We start from the raw sequence: 22,778 nt of genomic DNA on the forward strand, positions 1-22,778 counted from the left end.
ATGGACTCTGTTTCCCCACTTCCAACACACACACGAAGAAGTGTTCAGGTATCCTGAGTGTGGGCCGGCACTTTCAAGTGACAGCTGCGCCAAGGATCTAATAGAATCCCTTAGCTTCTAATCCCTGAGTGTTTCCCTAGGCCTGGCTCTGAGGGAAAGCTGGGGGATGGGCTTTGAGGCCAAATAGTATCGAGTGACCCCGATGGACTGAGGAAGTATTTAAATGAATTTTCCCTAAAGGGGAACACCTGTGTCCACATCCAAGTAAATGAGTGGGGATACACAAATCCCCCCCCCCACAAGCCTGGCTTCCGGTACCCTGAGAGTGGGAAAGTTCCTCCAACTGACAGCAGTGCCAGTGTTCTAGTAGAATCCTTAAGCTTCTCTTCCCTGATGGATTGCGTAATCCGGAGTGCAGTTCAAAGTGGGATTTGGGCTCTAAATCCAAATATTAGTGTGTGACTATCCATGGGAAGTGGAGGTGTTTAACTAACAACCCCAAATAAGGGAATACCTGTGCCCGTTGGAATATGCGTGGACTCTGTTTCTACACCAACAGCACACACACGAAGAAGTTTTCTGGAATCCTGAGCATGGGGAGGCTACTCCAAATGACAGCAGCATCTGGGTTCTATTAGAATCCCTTAGCTTGTGTTCCCCGAGTGTTTCCTTTGGCCGGGCCATGAGGGAAAGCTGGGGGTTGGGCTTGGAGAACATGTAGCAGCGAGTACCCCCCGATGATGGACTGAGGAAATTCTTAGAGGAATTCTTCTTAAACGGAAGCACCTGAGCACCCATTCATCTGCGTGGAGTGGGGTTCCACACATCCCCACCACACAAGGTTGGGTTCCAGAATCCTGAGGGTGGGGTAGTTCCTCCAAGTGACATCAGAGTCTTGGTTTAAATAGAATCCCTTTGCTTGTCTTCCCTGATGGTTTGCCTAGGCCAGAGTGTGGTTGAAAGTGGGATTTGGGCTCTAAAACCAAGAATTAGTGTGTGCTTCTCCATGGGAAGTGGAGATGTTTAACCTACAACCCACAACCTGGGAATAACTGTGCCCCCTGAAAAATGCGTGTGCTTTGTTTCCCAACCTCCAGCGCACACACGAAGTTTTCTAGTATCCTGAGTGTGGGGAGGCTCCTGCAACTGACAGTAGCACCTAGGATCATATTGGATCCATTAGGTTGACTTCCCTGAGTATTTTCCTTGGCCGGGTTGTGAGCGAAGTTGGGGGTTGTGCTCTAAAACCAAGTATAAGCGAGTTCCTAACTTTTGGCTGTGGAGGTGGTTAAAGTATATCTCCAACCTGGGAACACCTGTGCCCCCACAAAGATGCGTGGACTCTGTTTCCCTCCTCCAGCACACACACGACATCGGGTTCAGATGTCTTAAGTGTGGGGAGGTTCCTCCAACTAACAGCAGCGCCTGGGTTCTAATACAATACCTTAACTTGTCTTCCATGATGGCTTGCCAAGGCCGGTGTGTGGGGGAAAGTTGGCATTGGGGTCTAAACCAAGTATTAGCGAGAGCCTATCCATGGGATGTGGGTGTTTAACCTACAACCCACAACCATGGAATAACTGTGCCCCCTGAAAAATGCTTTGACTCTGTTTCCCTACACCCAGCAAACACACGAAGTAGTTTTCTGGTGTTCTGAGTGTGGGGAAGTTCCTCCAAGTGACAGCAGCACCTGGGATCTAATAGAATCCCATTGCTTGACTTCCCTAAGAGTTTTCCAAGGCCTAGCAATGAGCGATGGTGGGGGATGGGCTCTAAAGCCAAGTATTAACGAGTGCATCTCTGTGGGCAGTGGAGGGTTTGAAACTACTTCCCCAACCTTGGAACACCTGTGCCCCCATAAAAATACGTGGATTTTGTTTCCCCACCTCCAGCAAACACACGGAGACGTGCTCAGTTTTTCTGAATGCGGGGAGGCTCCTCCAAATCACAGCAGGGCCTGGGTTCTAATAGAATCCCTTTACGTGTGTTCCTTGACTGTTCCCCTAGGCAGGGCTGAGAGGGAAAGCTGGGAGTTTGGCTTGAAGGCCAAGTAGCAGCAACTGCCCCCCGATGGAATGTGGGAGTATTTAGAGGACTTCTCCCTATTGGGGAACAAGTGTGACCCCATTCATCTACTTGGATTCTGTCTCCACATCTCTCAGCCACACAAGGTTGTGTTCCGGAATCCTGAGTGTGGGGAATTTCCTCCAACTGTCAGCAGCGCTAGTGTTCTACTTGAATCCCTTAACTTGCCTTCCCTGATGGTTTGCCTAGGCTGGATTACAGGGGAATGTTGGGTTTCGGCTCTTATACTAAGTATTAGCCAATGCATCTACATGGGAAGTTGAGAAATTTTACCTACAACCAGCAACGTGGGAATACATGTGTCACCTAAAAGATGCCTGGACTCTGTTTCCCCACTTCCAGCACACAAACGAGGAAGTGATCTTCTATCCTGAATGTGGAGAGATTCCTCCAAAGGATAGCAGCACCTGGAGTCTAAGAGAATCTGTTAGCTTGATTTCTTTGAGTGTTTACCTAGGCCGGCTGTGAGCGAATGTGGGGGTTGTGCTCTAAAGACAAGGATTAGCGAGTGCCCCTCTATGGGCAGTGGAGTTGTTTAAACCAAATCCCCAACTTTGGAACACCTCTGCCCCCATAAAGATGCGTGGAATGTCTTTCCCACCTCCAGAACACACACGAAGAATTTCAGATATACTTTGTGTGTGGGGGGGCTCCTCAAAATGACAGCAGCGTCTGGGTTCTAATAGAATCCCTTAGCTTGTAACACGAGTGTTTCCCTGTTCTGGGATGTGAGGGAAACCTGGGGGTTGGGCTTGGAGGCCATGTAGCTGTGTGTGCCCCCTGATCGATTGAGGAAGTTCTTAGAGGACTTCTCCCTAAAGGGAACACCTTTGCCCCCATTCATCTGGGTGGAGTGGGGCTGCACAACTCCCCCACACACAAGAATGTGTTCCGGAATCCTGAGTGTAGGGAAGTTCCTCCAACTGACAGCAGCGCCTGGGTTCTAACTGAATCCCTTTGCTTGTCTACACTGATGGTATTCCTAGGCGGGAGTGCGGGGGAAAGTGTGGTTTGGGCTCCAAAACCAAGTATTTGCGAGTACCTCTCTATGGTTAGTGGAGGTGTTTAAACTATATCCCTAACCTGGGAACACCTGTGCCCCCATAAATTTCCGTGGAGTCAGTTTCCAGACCCCCATCACACACACGAACACTTGCACAGTTATCCTGAGAGTGGGCAGCCTCCTCCAAATGACAGCAGGGCCTGGGTTCTAATAAAATCGCTAAAGTTGTCTTCCATGTTTGGTTGCCTGATATGGAGTGCGGGGAAAAGTGGGGGTTGGGCTCTAAAACCAAGTATTAGCGAGTGCTTCTCCATGGGAAGTGTAGGTTTTTAACCAAAAACCCACAACCTGGGAATACCTGTGCTCCATGAAAAATGCGTGGACTTTGATTCCCCACCTCCAGCACACACATGAAGAAGTGTTCTGCTATCCTGAGTGTGGGGAGGCACCTCCAACTGACAGCAGCATCTGGGATCTAATAGGATCCCTTAGGTTGACTTCCCTGAGTGTTTTCCAAGGACGGGCTGGGAGAGAAGGTTGGTGTTGGGCTCTAAAGCCATGTAATAGCGAGTGCCTCTCTATGGGCAGTGGAGGTTTTTAAAGTACATTCCCTCCCTGGGAACACCTGTACCCCAATGAAGTTGCGTGGACTATGTATCCCCAACACCAGCATACACATAAAGACTTGTTCAGGTATCCTGAGTGTGGGGAGTCTCCTCCAACAGACAGCAGCGCCTGGGTTCTAATAGAATCCCTTAGCTTGACTTCCCTGATGGCATGCCTAGGCTGGAGAGTGGGGGATAGTTGGGGTTGGGCTTGAAGTCCAAGTAGCAACGAGTGCCCCCCAATTTACTGAGGAAATACTTAGAGGATTTCACCCTAAAGTGGAACACCTGTGCCCCCATTCATCTGCGTGGACTGGGTCTCCACAACTCCCCCACACACAAGGCTGGGATCCGGAATCCTGAGTGTGTGGAAGTTCCTCCAACTGACAGCAGCGCCTGTGCTCTAATGGAATAACTCAGCTTGTATTCCCTGAGTGTTTCCCTAGGCCGGGCTGCGAGTGAAAGCTGGGGGTTGGGCTTGGAGGCCAAGTAGCACCTTGTGCCAACAGATTGACTGAGGAAGTACTTAGGGAAATCCCCTACCGGGGAACACCCGTGTCACCATTCATCTGCGTGGATTGGGGCTGCACACCTCCACCACACAAAAGAGTGTCTCCGGAGACCTGAGAGTTGGGAAGTTCCTCCATGTGACAGCAGCACCTAGGTTCAATACAATCCCTTAGCTTGTGTTCCCTGATGGCTTGCCCTGCCAGGAGTGCGGGGGAAATTGGAGGTTGAGCTCTAAAATGATGTATTAGTGAGTGCCTATCCATGGGATGTGGAGGTGCTTAACCTACATACTCCAACATAGGAATACCTGTGCCCCAAGAAAAATGCGTGGACTCTGTTTCCACACCACCAGCACACGTGCGAAGAAGTGTTCTGTTTTCCTGAGTGCGGTGAGGCTCCTCCAACTAATACCAGCAACAGGGATCTAATAGAATTCCTTAGCTTGACTCCCTTGAGTGTTCTCATAGGCCGGGCTTTGAGCAAAGGTGGGGGTTGGGCTCTAAACCAAGTAACAGTCAGTGCCTCTCTATGGGCAGTGAAGGTGTTTAAACAACATCATCTACCTGGGAAAAATTGTGCCCCCATAAAGATGCATGGACTCTGTTTCCCCACTTCAAACACACACACGAAGACGCGTTCAGGTATCCTGAGTGTGGGCCGGCACTTTCAAGTGACAGCAGCACCTGGGTTCTAATAGAATCCCTTAGCTTGTAATCCCTGAGTGTTTCCCTAGGCCTGGCTCTGAGGGAATGCTGGGGTTTGGGCTTTGAGGCCAAATAGGAGCGAGTCCCCCCCGAAGGACTGAGGAAGTATTTAGATGAATTCTCCCTAAGGGGGAACACCTGTGCCCACATCCAACTATGTGGATTGGGGATACACAAATCCCTCCCCACAAGTCTGGCTTCCGGAGTCCTGAGAGTGGGAAAGTTCCTCCAACTGACAGCAGTGCCAGTGTTCTAGTAGAATTCTTAAGCTTCTTTTCCCTGATGGATTGCATAAGCCGGAGTGTGGTTCAAAGTGGTATTTGTGCTCTAACCCAGGTATCAGTGAGTGCCTCTCCATGGGAAGTGGAGGTGTTTAAACAACAACCCCCAACAAGGGAATACCTGTGCCCCCTGAAATATGCGTGGACTCTGTTTCTCCTCCAGCAGCACACACACGAAGAAGTTTTCTGGAATCCTGTGCATGGGGAGGCTACTCCAAATGACAGCAGCACCTGGGTTCTATTAGAATCCATTAGCTTGTTTTCCCTGAGTGTTTCCTTAGTCCAGGAAATTAGGGAAAACTGGAGGTTGGGTTTGGAGGCCAAGTAGCAGCGAGTACCCCCTGATGGACTGAGGAAGTTCGTAGAGGAATTCTCCCTAAAAGGTAACACATGAGCACCCATTCATCTGCGTAGATTGTGGCTCCACACATCCCCACCACACAAGGTTGGGTTCCAGAATCCTGAGGATGGGATAGTTCCTCCAAGTGACATCAGCGTCTTGGTTTTAATAGAATCCCTTTGCTTGTCTTCCCTGATGGTTTGCCTAGGCCAGAGTGTGGTTGAAAGTGGGATTTGGGCTCTAAAACCAAGTATCAGCGTGTGCATCTCCATGGGAAGTGGAGATGTTTAACCTACAACCCACAACCTGGGAATAATTGTGCCCCATTAAAAATGCGTGTGCTTTGTTTCCCCACTTCCAGCACACACACAAAGTTCTCTGGTATCCTGAGTGTGGGGAGTCTCCTGCAACTGACAGTAGCACCTGGGATCTAATTGGATCCATTAGGTTGACTTCCCTGAGTATTTCCTTGGCCAGGTTGTGAGCGAAGTTGGGATTGTGCTCTAAAACCAAGTATTTGCGTGTTCCTATTTTTTGGCAATGGAGGTGGTTAAAGTATGTCCCCAACCTGGGAACACCTGTGCTCCCATAAATATGAGTGGACTCTGTTTACCCACTTCCAACACACACACGAAGACGTGTTCAGGTATCCTGAGTGTGGGCCGGCACTTTCAAGTGACAGCAGCGCCTGGGTTCTAATAGAATCCCTTAGCTTGTAATCTCTGAGTGTTTCCCTAGGCCGGGCTGTGAGAGAAAGCTGGGGGTTGGGCTTGGAGGCCAAGTAGCAGCTTGTGCCAACCTATTGACTCAGGAAGTACTTAGGGAACTCCGCTACCGGGGAACACCTGTGTCACCATTCATCTGCATGGATTGGGGCTGCACAACTCCTCCACACACAAGAGTGTCTCCGGAGTCCTGAGTGTTGGGTAGTTCCTCCATGTGACAGCAGCACCTAGGTTCAATACAATCCCTTAGCTTGTCTTCCCTGATGGCTTGCCCTGCCATGAGTGCGGGGGAAATTGGAGGTTGGGCTCTAAAATGAAGTATTAGCGAGTGCCTATCCATGGGATGTGGATGTGTTTAACATACATCCTCCAACCTAGGAATACCTGTGCCCCAAGAAAATTACGTGGACTCTCTTTCCACACCTCCAGCACACGTGCGAAGAAGTGTTCTGGTTTCCTGAGTGTGGGGAGGCTCCTCCAACTAACAGCAGCACCAGGGATCTAATGGAATTCCTTTCCTTGACTTCCTTGAGTGTTCTCCTAGGCTGGACTTTGAGCGAAGGTGGGGGTTGGGCTCTAAAGCCAAGTAATATCCAGTGCCTCTCTATGGGCAGTGAAGGTGTTTAAACTATATCATCTACATGGGAATAACTGTGCCCCCATAAAGATGCATGGTCTCTGTTTCCCCACTTCCAACACACACACGAAGACTTGTTCAGGTATCCTGAGTGTGGGCCGGCATTTTCAAGTAACAGCAGCGCCTGGGTTCTAATAGAATCCCTTACTTGTAATCCCTGAGTGTTTCCCTAGGCCTGTCTCTGAGGGAATGTGCCGGGCTGGGCTTTGAGATCAAATAGTAGCGAGTGCCCCCTGATGGACTGAGGAAGTATTTAGATGAATTCTACCTAAAGGGGAACACCTGTGCCCACATCCAACTACGTGGGCTGGGGATAAACAAATCCCCCCCAACAATACTGGCTTCCGGTATCCTGAGAGTGGGAAAGTTCCTCCAACTGACAGCAGTGCCAGTGTTCTAGTAGAATCCTTAAGCTTCTCTTCCCTGATGGATTGCATAAGCCGCAGTGCGGTTCAAAGTTGGATTTGGGCTCTAAATCCAAGTATTAATGAGTGCCTCTCCATGGGAAGTGGAGGTGTTTAACCAACAACCACCAACAAGCGAATATCTGTGCCCCCTGCAATATGCGTGGACTCTTTTTCTCCACCAACAGCACACACACGAAGAAGTTTTCTGGAATCCTGGGCATGGGGAGGCTACTGCAAATGACAGAAGCACCTGGGTTCTTTTAGAATCCCTTAGCTTGTTTTCCCTGAGTGTTTCCTTAGGCCGGGCCTTGAGGGAAAGCTGGGGGTTGGGCTTGGAGGCCAAGAAGCAGCTAGTACCCCCTGATGGACTGAGGAAGTTCTTAGAGGAATTCTCCCTAAAGGGAAACACCTTTGCACCCATTCATCTGCGTGGAGTGGGGTTCCACACCTCCCTACCACACAAGGTTGGGTTCCAGAATCCTGAGGGTGGGGTAGTTATTCCAAATGACATCAGCGTCTTGGTTTTAATAGAATCCCTTTGCTTGTCTTCCCTGATGGTTTGCCTAGGCCAGAGTGTGGTTGAAAGTGGGACTGGGCTCTAAAACCAAGTATCAGCGTGTGCCTCTCCATGGGAAGTGGAGATGTTTAAACTACAACCCACAACCTGGGAATTACTGTGCCCCCTGAAAATTGCGTGTGCTTTGTTTCCACAACTCCAGCACATACACGAAGTTTTCTTGTATCCTGAGTGTGGGGAGGCTCCTGCAACTGACAGTAGCACCTGGGATCTAATTGGATCCATTAGGTTGACTTCGCTGAGTATATTCCTTGGCTGTGTTGTGAGCGAAGTTGGGTGTTGTGCTCTAAAACCAAGTATTAGCGAGTTCCTATCTTTTGGCAGTGGAGGTGGTTAAAGTATATCCCCAACCTGGGAACACCTGTGCCCCCATAAATATGCGTGGACTCTGTTTCCCCACTTCCAACACACACACGAAGACGTGTTCAGGTATCCTGAGTGTGGGCCGGCACTTTCAAGTGACAGCAGCGCCTGGGTTCTAATAGAATCCCTTAGCTTGTAATCCCTGAGTGTTTCCCTAGGCCGGGCTGCGAGCGAAAGCTGGGGGTTGGGCTTGGAGGACAAGTAGCAGCTTGTGCCAACAGATTGACTGAGGAATTACTTAGGGAACTCCCCTACCGGGGAACACCTGTGTCACCATTCATCTGCGTGAATTGGGGCTGCACATCTCCCCCACACACAAGAGTGTCTCCACAGTCCTGTGTATTGGGAAGTTCCTCCATGTGACAGCAGCACCTGGGTTCAATACAATCCGTTAGTTTGTATTCCCTGATGGTTTGCCCTGCCAGGAGTGCGGGGGAAATTGGAGGTTGGGCTCTAAAACGAAGTATTAGCGAGTGCCTATCCATGGGTTGTGGAGGTGTTTAACCTATATCCTCCAACCTAGGAATACCTGTGCTCCAAGGAAATTGCGTGGACTCTGTTTCCACACCTCCAGCACACGTGTGAAGGAGTGTTCTTGTTTCCTGATTGTGGGGAGGCTCCTCCAACTTACAGCGGCACCAGGAATCTAATACAATTCCTTTACATGTCTTCCATGATGGCTTGCCAAGGCCAGTGTGCGGGGGAAAGTTGGGACTGGGATCTACACCAAGTATTAACGAGAGCCTATCCATGGGATGTGGGTTTTTATCCTTTAACCCACAACCATGGAGTAACTGTGCCCCCTGAATTATGCTTTGACTCTGTTTCCCCACCTCCAGCACACACACGGAGACGTGCTCAGTTATCCTGATTGTGAGGAGGCTCCTCCAAATGACAGTAGCGCCTGGGTTCTAATAGAATCCCTTAGCTTGTATTCCTTGAGTATTTCCCTTGCCCAGGATAAGACGGAAAGCTGGGAGTTTGGCTTGGAGGCCAAGAAGCAGCAACTGCCCCCGATGGAATGTGGAAATATTAAGAGGTCTTCTCCCTAAAGGGGAACATGTGTGACACCATTCTTCTACTTGGATTGTGGCTTAACATCTCCCCGCCACACAAGGTTTTGTTCCAGAATCCTGAGTGTGGGGAAGTTCCTCCAACTGTCAGCAGCGCTTGTGTTCTACTTGAATCCCTTAATTTTCTTCCCTGATGGTTTGCCTGAGATGGAGTGCAGGGGAATGTGGGGTTTCGGCTCTAATGCCAATTATTAGCCAATGCATCTACATGGGAAGTAGAGAAAATTTACCTACAACCAGCAACGTGGGAATACATGTGCCACCTGAAAGATGCCTGGACTATGTTTCCCACCTCCAGCACACAAACGAGGAAGTGTTCTGCTATCCTGAATGTGGGGAGTTTCCTCCAAATGACAGCAGCTCCTGGGTTCTAATAGAATCCGTCAGCTTGATTTCCTTGGGTTTTTACCTAGACGGGGTTTGAGAGAATGTGGGGGTTGGGCTCCAAAGACAAGGATTAGCGAGTGCCCCTCTATGGGCAGTGGAGGTGTTTAACCAAATCCCCAACTTTGGAACACCTGTGCCCCCATAAAGATGCGTGGAATGTCTTTCCCAACTCCAGAACACACACGAAGACTTTCAGAAATCCTTAGTGTGGGGGGGCTCCCTCAAAATGACAGCAGCGCCTGGGTTCTAATACAATCCCTTAGCTTGCAATAGGAGTGTTTCCTTGGTCCGGGATGTGAGGGAAAGCTGGGGGTTGGTCTTGGAGGCCAAGTAGCAGTGAGTGACCCCTGATCGAATGAGGAAGTACTTAGAGGACTTCTCCCTAAAGAGAACACTTTTACCCCCATTCATCTGGGTGGAGTGGGGTTGCACAACTCCCCCACACACAAGAATGTGTTCCGGATTCCTGAGTGCAGGGAAGTTCCTCCAACTGACAGCAGCGCCTGGGTTCTAATTGAATCCCTTTGCTTGTCTTCCCTGATGGTATGCCTAGGTGGGAGTGCGGGGAATGTGTGGTTCGGGCTCCAAAACCAAGTATTTGCGAGTACCTCTCTGTGGTTAGTGGAGATGTTTAAACTACATCGCTAACCTGGGAACACCTGTGCCCCCATAAAAATCCGTGGAGTCTTTTTCCATACCTCCAGCACGCACACAAACAATTGCACAGTTATCCTGAGAGTGGGCAGCCTCCTCCTACTGACAGCAGGGCCTGGGTTCAAATAAAATCGCTTAACTTGTCTTCCCTGTTTGCTTGCCATATACGGAATGTGGGGCAAAGTGGGGGTTGGGCTCTAAAACCAAGTATTAGCGAGTGCTTCTCCAAAGGATGTGGAGGTTATTAATCAAAAACTCACAACCTGGGAATATCTGTTCTCCTTTAAAAAATGCGTGGACTCTGTTTCCCCACCTCCAGCACACACATGAAGAAGTGTTCTGGTATACTGAGTGTGGGGAGGCACCTCCAACTGCCAGCAGCATCTGGGATCTAATAGGATCCCTTAGGATGACTTCCCTGAATGTTTTCCAAGGAGGGGCTGTGAGTTAAGGTGGGGGTTGGGCGGTAAAGCCAAGTAAAACCGAGTGCCTCTCTACGGGCAGTGGAGGTTTTTAAGTACATTCCCTCCCTGGGAACACCGGTGCCCCCATAAAGTTTCGTGGACTATGTATCCCCAACACCAGCACACACACAAAGAATTTTTCAGGTATCCTGAGTGTGGGGAGCCTCCTCCAAATGACAACAGCGCCTGGGTTCTAATAGAATCCCTTAGCTTGTCTTCACTGATGGCATGCCTAGGCTGGAGTTTGGGGGAAAGTGTGGGTTGGGCTTGAAATTCAATTAGCAACGTGTGCCCCCCGATTGACTTAGGAAGTACTTAGAGGATTTCACCTTAAATGGAACACCTATGTCCACATTCATCTGCGTGGACTGGGTCTCCACATCTCCCCCACACCCAAGGATGGGATCCGGAACCCTGAGTGTGTGGAACTTCCTCCAACTGACAGCAGCGTCTGTGTCCTAATAAAATAACTCAGCTTGTATTCCCTAAGTGTTTCCCAATGGCAGGACAGCTAGCGAAAGCTGGGGATTGGGCTTGGAGGTCAAGTAGCAGCTTGTGCCATCCGATTGACTGAGGAAGTTCTTAGGGAACTCCCCTACTGGGGAACACCTGTGTCACGATTCATCTGCGTGGATTGGGGCTGGACACCTCCCCCACACACAAGAGTGTCTCCGGAGTCCTGAGTCTCGGGAAGTTCCCCCAAGTGACAGCAGCACCTTGGTTCAATAAAATCCCTTAGCTTGTATTCCATGATAGCTTGCCCTGCCAGGAGTGCGGGGGAAATTGGAGGTTGGGCTCTGAAACGAAGTATTAGCGAGTGCCTATCCATGGGATGTGGAGGTGTTTAACCTACATCCTCCAACCTAGGAATAACGGCGCCCCAAGAAAAATGCGTGGACTCTGTTTCCACAACTCCAGCACACGTGCGAAGAATTGTTCTGGTTTTCTGAGTGTGGTGAGGCTCCTCCAACTAACAGTAACAACAGGGATCTAAAAGAATTCCTTAGCTTGACTTCCTTGAGTGTTCTCCTAGGCTGGGCTTTGAGCGAAGGTGGGGGTTGGGCTCTAAAGCCAAGTAATATCCAGTGCCTCTCTATGGGAAGTGAAGGGTTTAAACTACATCATCTACCTGGGAAAAACTGTGCCCCCATAAAGATGCATGGACTCTGTTTCCCCACTTCCAACACACACACGAAGACGTGTTCAGGTATCCTGAGTGTGGGCCGGCACTTTCAAGTGACAGCAGCACCTGGGTTCTAATAGAATCCCTTAGCTTGTAATCCCTGAGTGTTCCCTAGGCCTGGCTCTGAGGGAAAGCTGGGGGTTGGGCTTTGAGGCCAAATAGTGGCGAATGGCCCCCGATGGACTGAGGAAGTATTTAGATGAATTCTCCCTAAAGGGGAACACCTGTGCCCACATACATCTAAGGGGAGTGGGGATACACAAATCCCCCCCCCACAAGCCTGGCTTCCGGAATCCTCTTAGTGGGAAAGTTCCTCCAACTGACAGCAGTGCCAGTGTTCTAGTAGAATTCTTAAGCTTCTTTTCCCTGATGGATTGCATAAGCCGGAGTGTGGTTCAAAGTGGGATTATGGCTCTACATCCAAGTATTATTGAGTGCCTCTCCATCGGAAGTGGAGGTGTTTAACCAACAACCCCAAACAATGGAATACCTGTGCCCCCTGAAATAAGCATGGACTCTTTCTCCACCAAGAGCACACACACGAAGAAGTTTTCTGGAATCCTGAGCATGGGGAGGCTACTCCAAATGACAGCAGCACCTGGGTTCTATTAGAATCCATTAGCTTGTGTTCCCAGAGTGTTTACTTAGGCCGGGACATGAGGGAAAGATGGGGGTTGGGCTTGGGGGCCAAGTAGCAGCAAGTACCCCCCGATGGACTGAGGAAGTTCTTAAAGGAATTCTCCCTAAAGGGAAACACCTGAGCAACCATTCATCTGAGTGGAGTGGGGCTCCACACCTAGTCACCACACAAGGTTGGGTTCCAGAATCCTGAGGGTGGGGTAGTTCCTCCAAGTGACATCAGAGTCTTGGTTTTAATAGAATCCCTTTGCTTGTCTTCCCTGATGGTTTGCCTAGGCCAGAGTGTGGTTGAAAGTGGGATTTGGGCTCTAAAACCATGTATCAGCGTGTGCCTCTCCATGGGAAGTGGAGATGTTTAACCTACAACCCACAACCTGGAAATTACTGTGCCCCCTGAAAAATGTGTGTGCTTTGTTTCCCCAACTCCAGCACACACAAGAAGTTTTCTTGTATCCTTAGTGTGGGGGTCTCCTCAAAATGACAGCAGCACCTGGGTTCTAATAGAATTCCTTAGCTTGTAATAAGAGTGTTTATCTGGTCTGGGGGTTGGGTTGGAGTCCGGGTAGCAGAGAGTGCCCCCTTTTCGATTGACGAACTACTTAGAGGACTTCTCCCTAAAGGGAACACCTTTTCCTCCATTCATCTGCGTGGAGTGGGGCTGCACATCTCTCCCACACCTAAGAATGTGTTCTGGAATTCTGAGTGCAGGGAAGTTCCTCCAACTGACAGCAGCGCCTGGGTTCTAATTGAATCCCTGTGCTTGTCTTCCCTGATGGTATGCCTAGGCGGGAGTGCGGGGGAAATTGTGGTTTGGGCTCTAAAAACAAGTATTAGCGAGTGCTTCTCCATGGGAAGTGGAGGTTATTAACCAAAAACCCACAACCTGGGAATACCTGTGCTCCTTGAAAATTGCGAGGACTCCGTTTCCCCACCACCAGCACACCATGAAGAAGTGTTCTGGCATCCTGAGTGTGGGGAGGCACTTCCAACTTACAGCAGCATCTGGGATCTAATAGGATCCCTTAGGTTGACTTCCCTTAGTGTTATCCAAGGTTGGGCTGGGAGCAAAGGTGGGAGTTGGGCTCTAAATCCAAGTAATAGCGAGTGCCTCTCTATGGGCAGTGGAAGTGTTTAAAGTACATTCCCTCCCTGGGAACACCTGTGCCCCCATAAAGTTGCGTAGATTATTTATCCCCAACACCAGCACACACAAAAAGACTTGTTCAGGTGTCCTGAGTGTGGGTAGACTCCTCCAACTGACAGCAGCGCCTGGGTTCTAACAGAATTACTTAGCTTGTAATATGAGTGTATCCCTGGTCCGGGATGTGAGGGAAAGCTGGGGGATGGGCTTGAAGTCCAAGTACCAACGAGTGCCCCCGATTTACTGAGGAAGTACTTAGAGGATTTCACCCTAAATTGGATCACCTGTGCCCCCATTCATCTGCGTGGACTGGGTCTCCACAACTCCCCCACACACAAGGCTGGGATCCGAAATCCTGAGTGTGTGGAAGTTCCTCCAACTGACAGCAGCGCCTGTGCTCTAATAGAATAAATCAGCTTGTATTCCCGAAGTGTTTCCTTAGGCCGGGCTGCGAGCAAAAGCTGGGGTTTGGGCTTGGATTCCAAGTAGTAGTTTGTGCCAACCAATTGACTGAGAAAGTACTTAGGGAACTCCCCTACCAGGGAACGCCTGTGTCACCATTCAGCTGCGTGGATTGGGGCTGCACACCTCCGCCACACACAAGAGTGTCTCCGGAGTCCTGAGTGTTTGGAAGTTCCTCCAAGTGGCAGCAGCACCCGGGTTCAATACAATCCCTTAGCTTGTCTTCCCTGATGGCTTGTCCTGCCAGGAGTGCGGGGGAAATTGGAGGTTGGGCTCTAAAACGAAGTATTAGCGAGTGCATATCCATGGGATGTGCAGGTGTTTAAGTTACATCCTCCAACCTAGGCATACCTGTGCCCCATGAAAAATGCGTGGACTCTGTTTCCACAGCTCCAGCACACGTATGAAGAAGTGTTCTGGTTTCCTGAGTGTGGGGAGGCTCCTCCAACTAAAACCAGCACCAGGGATCTAATAGAATTCCTTAGCTTGACTTCCTTGAGTGTTCTCCTAGGCTGGGCTTTGAGCGAAGGAGGGGGTTGGGCTCTAAAGCCAAGTAATAGCCAGTGCCTCTCTATGGGCTTTGAAGGTGTTTAAACTACATCATCTACCTGGGAAAAACTGTGCCCCCATAAAGATGCATGGACTCTGTTTCCCGACTTCCAACACACACACGAAGACGTGTTCAGGTATCCTGAGTGTGGGCCAGCACTTTCAAGTGACAGCAGCACCTGGGTTCTAATAGAATCCCTTAGCTTGTAATCCCTGATTGTTTCCCTAGGCCTGGCTCTGAGGGAAAGCTGGGGGTTGGGCTTTGAGGGCAAATAGTAGCGAGTGCCCCCCGATGGACTGAGGAAGTATTTAGATGAATTCTCCCTAAAGGGGAACACCTGTGCCCCCATTCATCTGCGTGGACTGGGGCTCCACTACTTCCCCACACACAAGGCTGTGTTCTGGAATCCTGAGAGTGGGGAAGTTATTCTAACGGACAGCAGCTCCTGGATTAAAATAGAATCCCTTAGCATGTCTTCCCTGATGGTTTGCCTAGGCCAGAGTGCGGGGGAAAGTAGGGGTTGGGCTCTAAAACCGAGTATTAGCGAGTGCCTCTGCATGGGAAGTGGAGGTGTTTAACCAACAACCCACAAACTGGGAATACCAGTGGCCCCTGAAATATGCCTGAGCTCTGTTTCCCCACTTCCAGCAGACACACGGAAAAGTGTTCTGTTATCTTGAGTGTGGGGAGGCTCCTCCAAATCACAGCAGAAACTGGGATCTAATAGGATCCCTTAGGTTGACTTCCCTGAGTGTTTGCCCAAGCCGTGCCGTGAGCGAAGGTGGAGATTGGGCTCTAAATCCAAGTATTAGCGAGGACCACTCTATGGGAAGTGGAGGTGTTTAAAGTACATCCTCAACCTGGGAACACCTGTGCCCACATAAACATGAGTAGAATCTGTTTCCCCACCTCCAGCACACAAGAAGACGTGTTCAGGTATCCTGAATGTGGGGAAACTCCTCCAACAGACAGCAGCGCCTGGGATGTAATAGAATCCCTTAGCTTGTATTCCCTGAATTTTTCCCTAGGCCAGGCTATCAGGAAAGGCTGAGGGTTGGGCATGGAATCCAAGTAGCATCGAGTGCCCCCCGATGAACTGAGGAAGAACTTAGAGGACTTCTCCATAACGGGGAACACCTGTGCCCCTATTCAACTGCGTGAAGTGGGGCTCCACATTTCCTCCACACACAAGGTTGGGTTCTGGAATCCTGAGAGTGGGGAAGTTCCTCCAACTGACAGCAGCGCCTGGGTTCTAAAAGAATCCTTTAACTTGTATTCCCTTAGCGTATCAGTAGGCCGGGATGCGAGGGAAGCTGGGGGTTACTCTTGGAGTTCAATTAGCAGCGAGTGCTCACAAATGGACTGAGGAAGCACTTAAAGGGCTTCTACCTAACGGGAAAGAGCTGTGCCCCCATTCATCTGCGTGGGGTGGGGATCCACACCTCCCACACACAAAGTTGGGTTCTGGAATCCTGAGTGTGGGAAGTTCCTCCAACTGAGAGCATTCCTTGAGTTCTAAAAGAATCCCTTAGCTTGACTTCTCCGATGGTTTGCCTAGGCCTGAGGGTGGAGGAAAGTGAGGTTTGGGCTCTTAAACCAAGTATTAGCGAGTTCCTCTCCATGTACTATGCAGGTGTTTTACCTACAACCCTCAATCTGCGAATACCTGTGCCCAATGAAATATGCGTGGGCTCTGTTTTCCCACCTCCAGCAAACTGACAAAGAATTGTTCTCTTGTCTTGAGTGTGGGGAGGATCCTCCAACTTACAGCAGCACCTGGGATATTAAAGTATCCCTCAGCTTGACTTCCCTGAGTGTCTTCCTAGGCCGCGTTGTGAGCAAGGGTGGGGGTTGGGCTCTAAAACCAAGTATTATCGAGTGCATCTCTATGGGCATTAAAAGTGTTAAATAACATTCCAAACCTGTGAACAACTCTGCCCCCATAAATATGCGTGGACTCTATTTCCCCACATCCAGTACAACACACAGACATTTTAAGTTATCCTGATTGAGGGGAGGCTCTTCCAAATGACAGCAGCGCCTGGGTTCTAATACTATCCCTTACCTTGTCTTCCCTGATGGCATGCCTAGGCCGGAGTGCGGGAGAAAGTGGGGTTTGTGCTCTAAATCCAAGTATTATGGAGTGCTTCTCCGTGAGATGTGGAGTCGTTTACCTACAACCCCCAACCTGGGAATACCTAAGCCCCCTGAAATATGCGTGGACTCTGCTTCCGCACCTCCAGCACACACATGAAGAAGAGTTCTGATATTCTCAGTGTTGGGTGGCTCCTGCAAGTGACAGCAGCACCTGGGATCTAGTAGAATCCCTTTGCTTGACTTCCTTGAGTGTTTTTCCATGCAGGGCTGTGAGCGAAGGTGGGGGTTGGGCTCTAAATCCAAGTATTAGCGAGTGCCTCTCTATGGGCAATGAGGTCTTTAAACAACATCCCAAACCTGGAAACACCTGTGACCCAAAAAAGATGCGTGGACTCTGTTTCCCCACCTCCAGCAAACACATAAAGACGTGTTCAGGTATCCTGAGTGAGGGGAGGCTCCTCCAACTGACAGCAGCCCCTGGGTCCTAATAAAATCCCTTAGCTTGTATTCCCTGAGTGTTTCCCTAACCCGGGCTGCGTGGGAAAGCTGGGGGTTGCGCTTAGGGAGTCATGTATATGCGAGTGCCCCCCGATGGACTAAGGAATTATTTAGAGGAATTCTCCCTAACGGGGAACACCTGTTCCCCCATTCATCTGCGTGGATTGGGGCTCCACAACTCCCCCACACAGAATTCTTGTTTCCGGAACCCTGAGTGTACGGAAGACCCTGCAACTAACAGCAGCGCCTGGGCTGTAATAGAATTCCTTAGCTTGCCTTGCCTGATTATTTGCATAGGCCGCAGTGCGGGGGAAAGTGTGGTATGGGCTCTAAAACCAAGAAATTACAAGTGCCTCTCCATGGGATTTGGAGGTGTTTATCCTACAACTCCCAACCTGGGAATACCTGTGCCCCCTGTAAACGCGTGGACTCTGTTTCCCCACCTCCAGCAAACACATGAAGAATTCCTCTGGTATCCTGAATGTGGGTAGGCTCCTCCAACTGACAGCAGCACCTGGGATCTGATAGAATCCCTTAGCTTGTATTCCCTGAGTGTAAACCTGGGCCAGGCTGTGAGGAAAAGGTGGGGGTTGGGCTTGATGGCCAATTAGCATGGAGTGCCCCCTGACAGACTGAAGAAATACTTAGAGGAATTCTCCCAAATGGAGAACAGCTGTGCCCCCATTCATCTGCGTGGATTGGGGCTCCACACTTCCCCCACACACAAGGTTGTGTTCTGGAATCCGGAGTGTGTGGACGTTCCTCCAACTGACAGCAGCACCTGGGTTCTAATAGAATCCCTTAGCTTGTCTTCCCTGAGTGTACCCTTAGTCCGGACAGCAAGGGAAAGCTGGGGGTTGGGCTTGGAGGCCATGTAGCAGCTAGTGTCCCCCGAAGGACTGATTAAGTACTTAGAGGACTTCTCCCTATCGGGGAACACCTGTGCCTCCATTCATGGGCGTGGACTTTGGCTCCACACCCCGCCACACAAGGCGGGGTTGCAGAATCCTGAGTGTGGGGAAATTCCTCCAACTGACATCAGCGCCTGTGTTTTAATACAATCCCTTAGCATTTCTTCCCTGATGGTTTGCCTAGACTGGAGTGCGGGGAAAAGTGGACTGTGGGCTCTAAATCCAAGTACTAGCGAGAGCCTCTCCTTGGGAAGTGGAGGTGTTTAACCTACAACCCTCATCCTGGGAATACCTGTATCCCCTTAAAGTTGCGTGGGATCTGTTTCCCTGCCTTCTGTACACACACGGAGAAGTGTTCTGGTGTCCTGATTTTGTTGAGGCTCCTCCAAATGACACCAGGACCAGGGATCTAATTGTATCTCTTCGGTTGATATCCCTGTGTGTTTCCTAGGCCGCGGTGTTAGTGAATGTTGGGGTTGGGCTCTAAGGCCAAGTATTAGCGAGTGCCTCTCTATGGTCAGTCGAGTTATTTAAACTACATACCCAAACTGGGAACACCTGTGCCCTCAGTAAGATGCTTAGACACTTTTTCCACACCTCCAGCACAGAAACTATGACGTGTTCAGGTATCCTGAGTGTGGGGAGGCTCCTCCAACAGACATCAGCCCCTGGGTTATCTAATAGAATCCCTTAGCTTGAATTCCCTATGTGTTTTGAAGGCCGGGCTGTGAGGGAAAGCTGGGGTTCGGGCTTGGTGGCCAAGTAGCTTCGAGTGCTCCCCGATGGAATGAGGAAGTACGTAGAGGACTTCACCCTAACGGGGAACACCTGTGCCCCCATTCATATGCGTTGAGTGGGGCTCCACACATTCCCCCTCACGAGGCGGGGTTCCGATATCCTGAGGGTGGGGAAGATTCTCCAACTGACAGCACAGCCTGGGTTCTGATAGAATCACAAAGTTTGTCTTCCCTGATGACTTGCCTTTGCCTGAGTGCAGGGGAAAGTGGGGTTTAGCCTCTAAAACCAAGTACTATCGAGTGCCTCTCCATGGGATGTGGAGGTCTTTAATCTACTATCCACTACCTGGGAATACCTGTGCCCCTTGAAAAATGCTCAGCTCTGTTTCCCCACCTGCAGCACACACACGAAGAAGTATTCTATTATCCTGAGTGTGTGGAGGCTCCTTCAACTGACAGCAGCACCTGGGATCAAATAGAATCACTTGGCTTGTCTTCCCTGAGTGTTCCCATAGGCCGGGCTGTGAGCGAAGGTGGGGTTGGACACTAAACTAAAGTAATAACGAATGCCTCTCTATGAGCAATGGAAGTGTTTAACTACACCCCCAAACTGGGAACACCTGTGCCCCCATAAAGATGCGTGGACCCTCTTTCCCTCCTCCAGCACACACACGACATCGGGTTCAGATGTCTTGAGTGTGGGGAGGTTCCTCCATCTGACAGCAGCACCTGGGTTCAAATACAATACATTAACTTGTCTTCCATGATGGCTTGCCAAGGCCGGTGTGTGGGGGAAAGTTGGGATTGGGCTCTAAACCAAGTATTAGCGAGAGCCTATCCATGGGATGTGGGTGTTTAACCTACAACCCACAACCATGGAATAACTGTGCCCTCCTGAAAGATGCTTTGACTCTGTTTCCTCACTTCCAGCACACAAACGAGGAAGTGTTCTTCTTTCCTGAATGTGGGGAGTTTCCTTCAACTAACAGCAGCACCAGGGATCTAATAGAATTCCTTAGCTTGACTCACTTGAGTGTTCTCCTACGCCGGGCTTTGAGCGAAAGTGGGGGTTGGGCTCTAAAGCCAAGTAATAGCCAGTGTCTCTCTGTGGGCAGTGAAGGAGTTTAAATTACATCATCTACTTGGGAAAAACTGTGCCCCCATAAAGATGCAAGGACTCCGTTTCCCCACTTCCAACACACACACGAAGACGTGTTCAGGTATCCTGAGTGTGGGCCGGCACTTTCAAGTGACAGCAGCACCTGGGTTCTAATAGAATCCCTTAGCTTGACTTCCCTAAGTGTTTTCCTAGGCCAAGCAGTGAGCGATGGTGGGGGATGGGCTCTAAAGCCAAGTATTAGCGAGTGCATCTCTGTGGGCAGTGGAGGGTTTGAAACTACTTCCCCAACCTTGGAACACCTGTGACCCCATAAAGATGCGTGGACTCTGTTTCCCCACCTCCAGCACACACACGGAGACGTGCTCAGGTATCCTGATTGTGGGGAGGCTCCTCCAAATGACAGCAGCGCCTGGGTTCTAATAGAATCCCTTAGCTTGTATTCCTTGAATGTTTCCCTAGGCCGGCCTGAGAGGGAAAGCTGGGAGTTTGGCTTGGAGGCCAAGAAGCAGCAACTGCCCCCCGATGGAATATGGAAATATTTAGAGGACTTCTCCCTAATGGGGAACAAGTGTGACCCCATACATCTACTTGGAATTTGGCTCCACATCTCCCCGCTACACAAGTTTGTGTTCCGGAATCCTGAGTGTGTGGAAGTACCTCCAACTGTCAGCAGCGCTTGTGTTCTACTTGAATCCCTTAACTTGCCTTCCCTGCTGGTATGCCTAGGCTGGAGAGTGGGGGATAGTTGGGGTTGGGCTTGAAGTCCAAGTAGCAACGAGTGCCCCCCAATTTACTGAGGAAATACTTAGAGGATTTCACCCTAAAGTGGAACACCTGTGCCCCCATTCTTCTGCATGGTCTGGGTCTCCACACCTCCCCCACACACAAGGCTGGGATCCGGAATCCTGAGTGTGTGGAAGTTCCTCCAACTGACAGCAGCGCCTGCGTTCTAATAGAATAACTCAGCTTGTATTCCCTGAGTGTTTCCCTAGGCCGGACTGCGAGCAAAAACTGGGGGTTGGGCTTGGAGGCCAAGCAGCACCTTGTGCCAACCGATTGTCTGATGAAGTATTTAGGGAACTCCCCTACCGGGGAACACCTGTGTCACCATTCATCTGCTTGGATTGGGGCTGCACACCTCCCCCACACACAAGAGTGTCTCCGGAGTCCTGAGTGTTGGGAAGTTCCTCCAAGTGACAGCAGCACCTTGGTTCAATACAATTACTTAGCTTGTCTTCCCTGATGGCTTGTCCTGCTAGGAGTGCGGGGGAAATTGGAGGTTGGGCTCTAAAACGAAGTATTAGCGAGTGCATATCCATGGGATGTGGGTGTTTAACCTACATCCTCCATCCTAGGCATACCTGTGCCCCATGAAAAATGCGTGGACTCTGTTTCCACACCTCCAGCACACGTGTGAAGAAGTGTTCTGTTTTCCTGAGTGTGGGGAGGCTCCTCCAACTAACAGCAGCACCAGGGATCTAATAGAATTCCTTAGCTTGACTTCCTTGAGTGTTCTCCTAGGCCGGGCTTTGAGCCAAGGTGGGGGTTGGGCTCTAAATCCAAGTAATAACCAGTGCCTCTCTATGGGCAGTGAAGGTGTTTAAACTACATCATCTACCTGGGAAAAACTCTGCCCCCATAAAGTTGCATGGACTCTGTTTCCCCACTTCCAACACACACACGAAGACGTGTTCAGGTATCCTGAGTGAGGGCCGGCACTTTCAAGTGACAGCAGTGCCTGGGTTCTAATAGAATCCCTTAGTTTGTAATCCCTGAGTGTTTCCCTAGTCCTGGCTCTGAGGGAAAGCTGGGGTTGGTCTTTGAGGCCAAATATTAGTGAGTGCCCCCCAATGGACTGAGGAAGTATTTAGATGAATTCTCCATAAAGGGGAATACCTGTGCCCACATCCAACTACGTGGAGTGGGGATACACAAATCCCCCCCCACAAGCCTGGCTTCCGGTACCCTGAGAGTGGGAAAGTTCCTCCAACTGACAGCAGTGCTTTGTTTGTAATAGAATCCCTTAGCTTGTCTTCCTTGATGATTTGCCTAGGACGCGGTGTGGGGCAAAGTGGGGGTAGGGCTCTAGGTCCAACTATTAACGAGTCCCTCTCCATGGGAATTGGAGGTGTTTAATCTACAATCCTCAACCTGAGAATACCTGTGCCCCCTGAAATATGGGGGGACTATGTTTCCGCACATCCAGCACACACACGAAGGAGTGTTCTGATATTCTGACTGTGGAGAGGCTCCTCCAACTGACAGCAGCACCTGGGATCTAATAGTATCCCTTAGCTTGACTTGCAAGAGTGTTTTCCTACACCGGGCTGTGAGCGAAAGTGGGGGTTGGGCTCTAAAGCCTAGTATTAGTGTGTGCCTCTCCATGGGAGGTGGAGGTGTTTAACTTACAACCCCCAACCTGGGAATAACTGTGCCCCCAGAAAGATGTGTGTACTCTGTTTTCTCACCTCCAGCACACACACGAAGTCGTGCTCTGTTATCCTGAGTGTTGAGAGGCTCCTCCATCTGACAGCTGCCCCTGGGTTCAAATAGAATCCATTAGCGTGTCTTCCCTTTGTATTTTCCTACGCCGGGCTGCGAGGGAAAGCTGTTGGCTGGGCTTGG

The sequence above is a fragment of the Vicugna pacos genome, chromosome 23 (genome assembly GCF_048564905.1).
Source record: "Vicugna pacos chromosome 23, VicPac4, whole genome shotgun sequence".
Classification (NCBI taxonomy): domain Eukaryota; kingdom Metazoa; phylum Chordata; class Mammalia; order Artiodactyla; family Camelidae; genus Vicugna; species Vicugna pacos.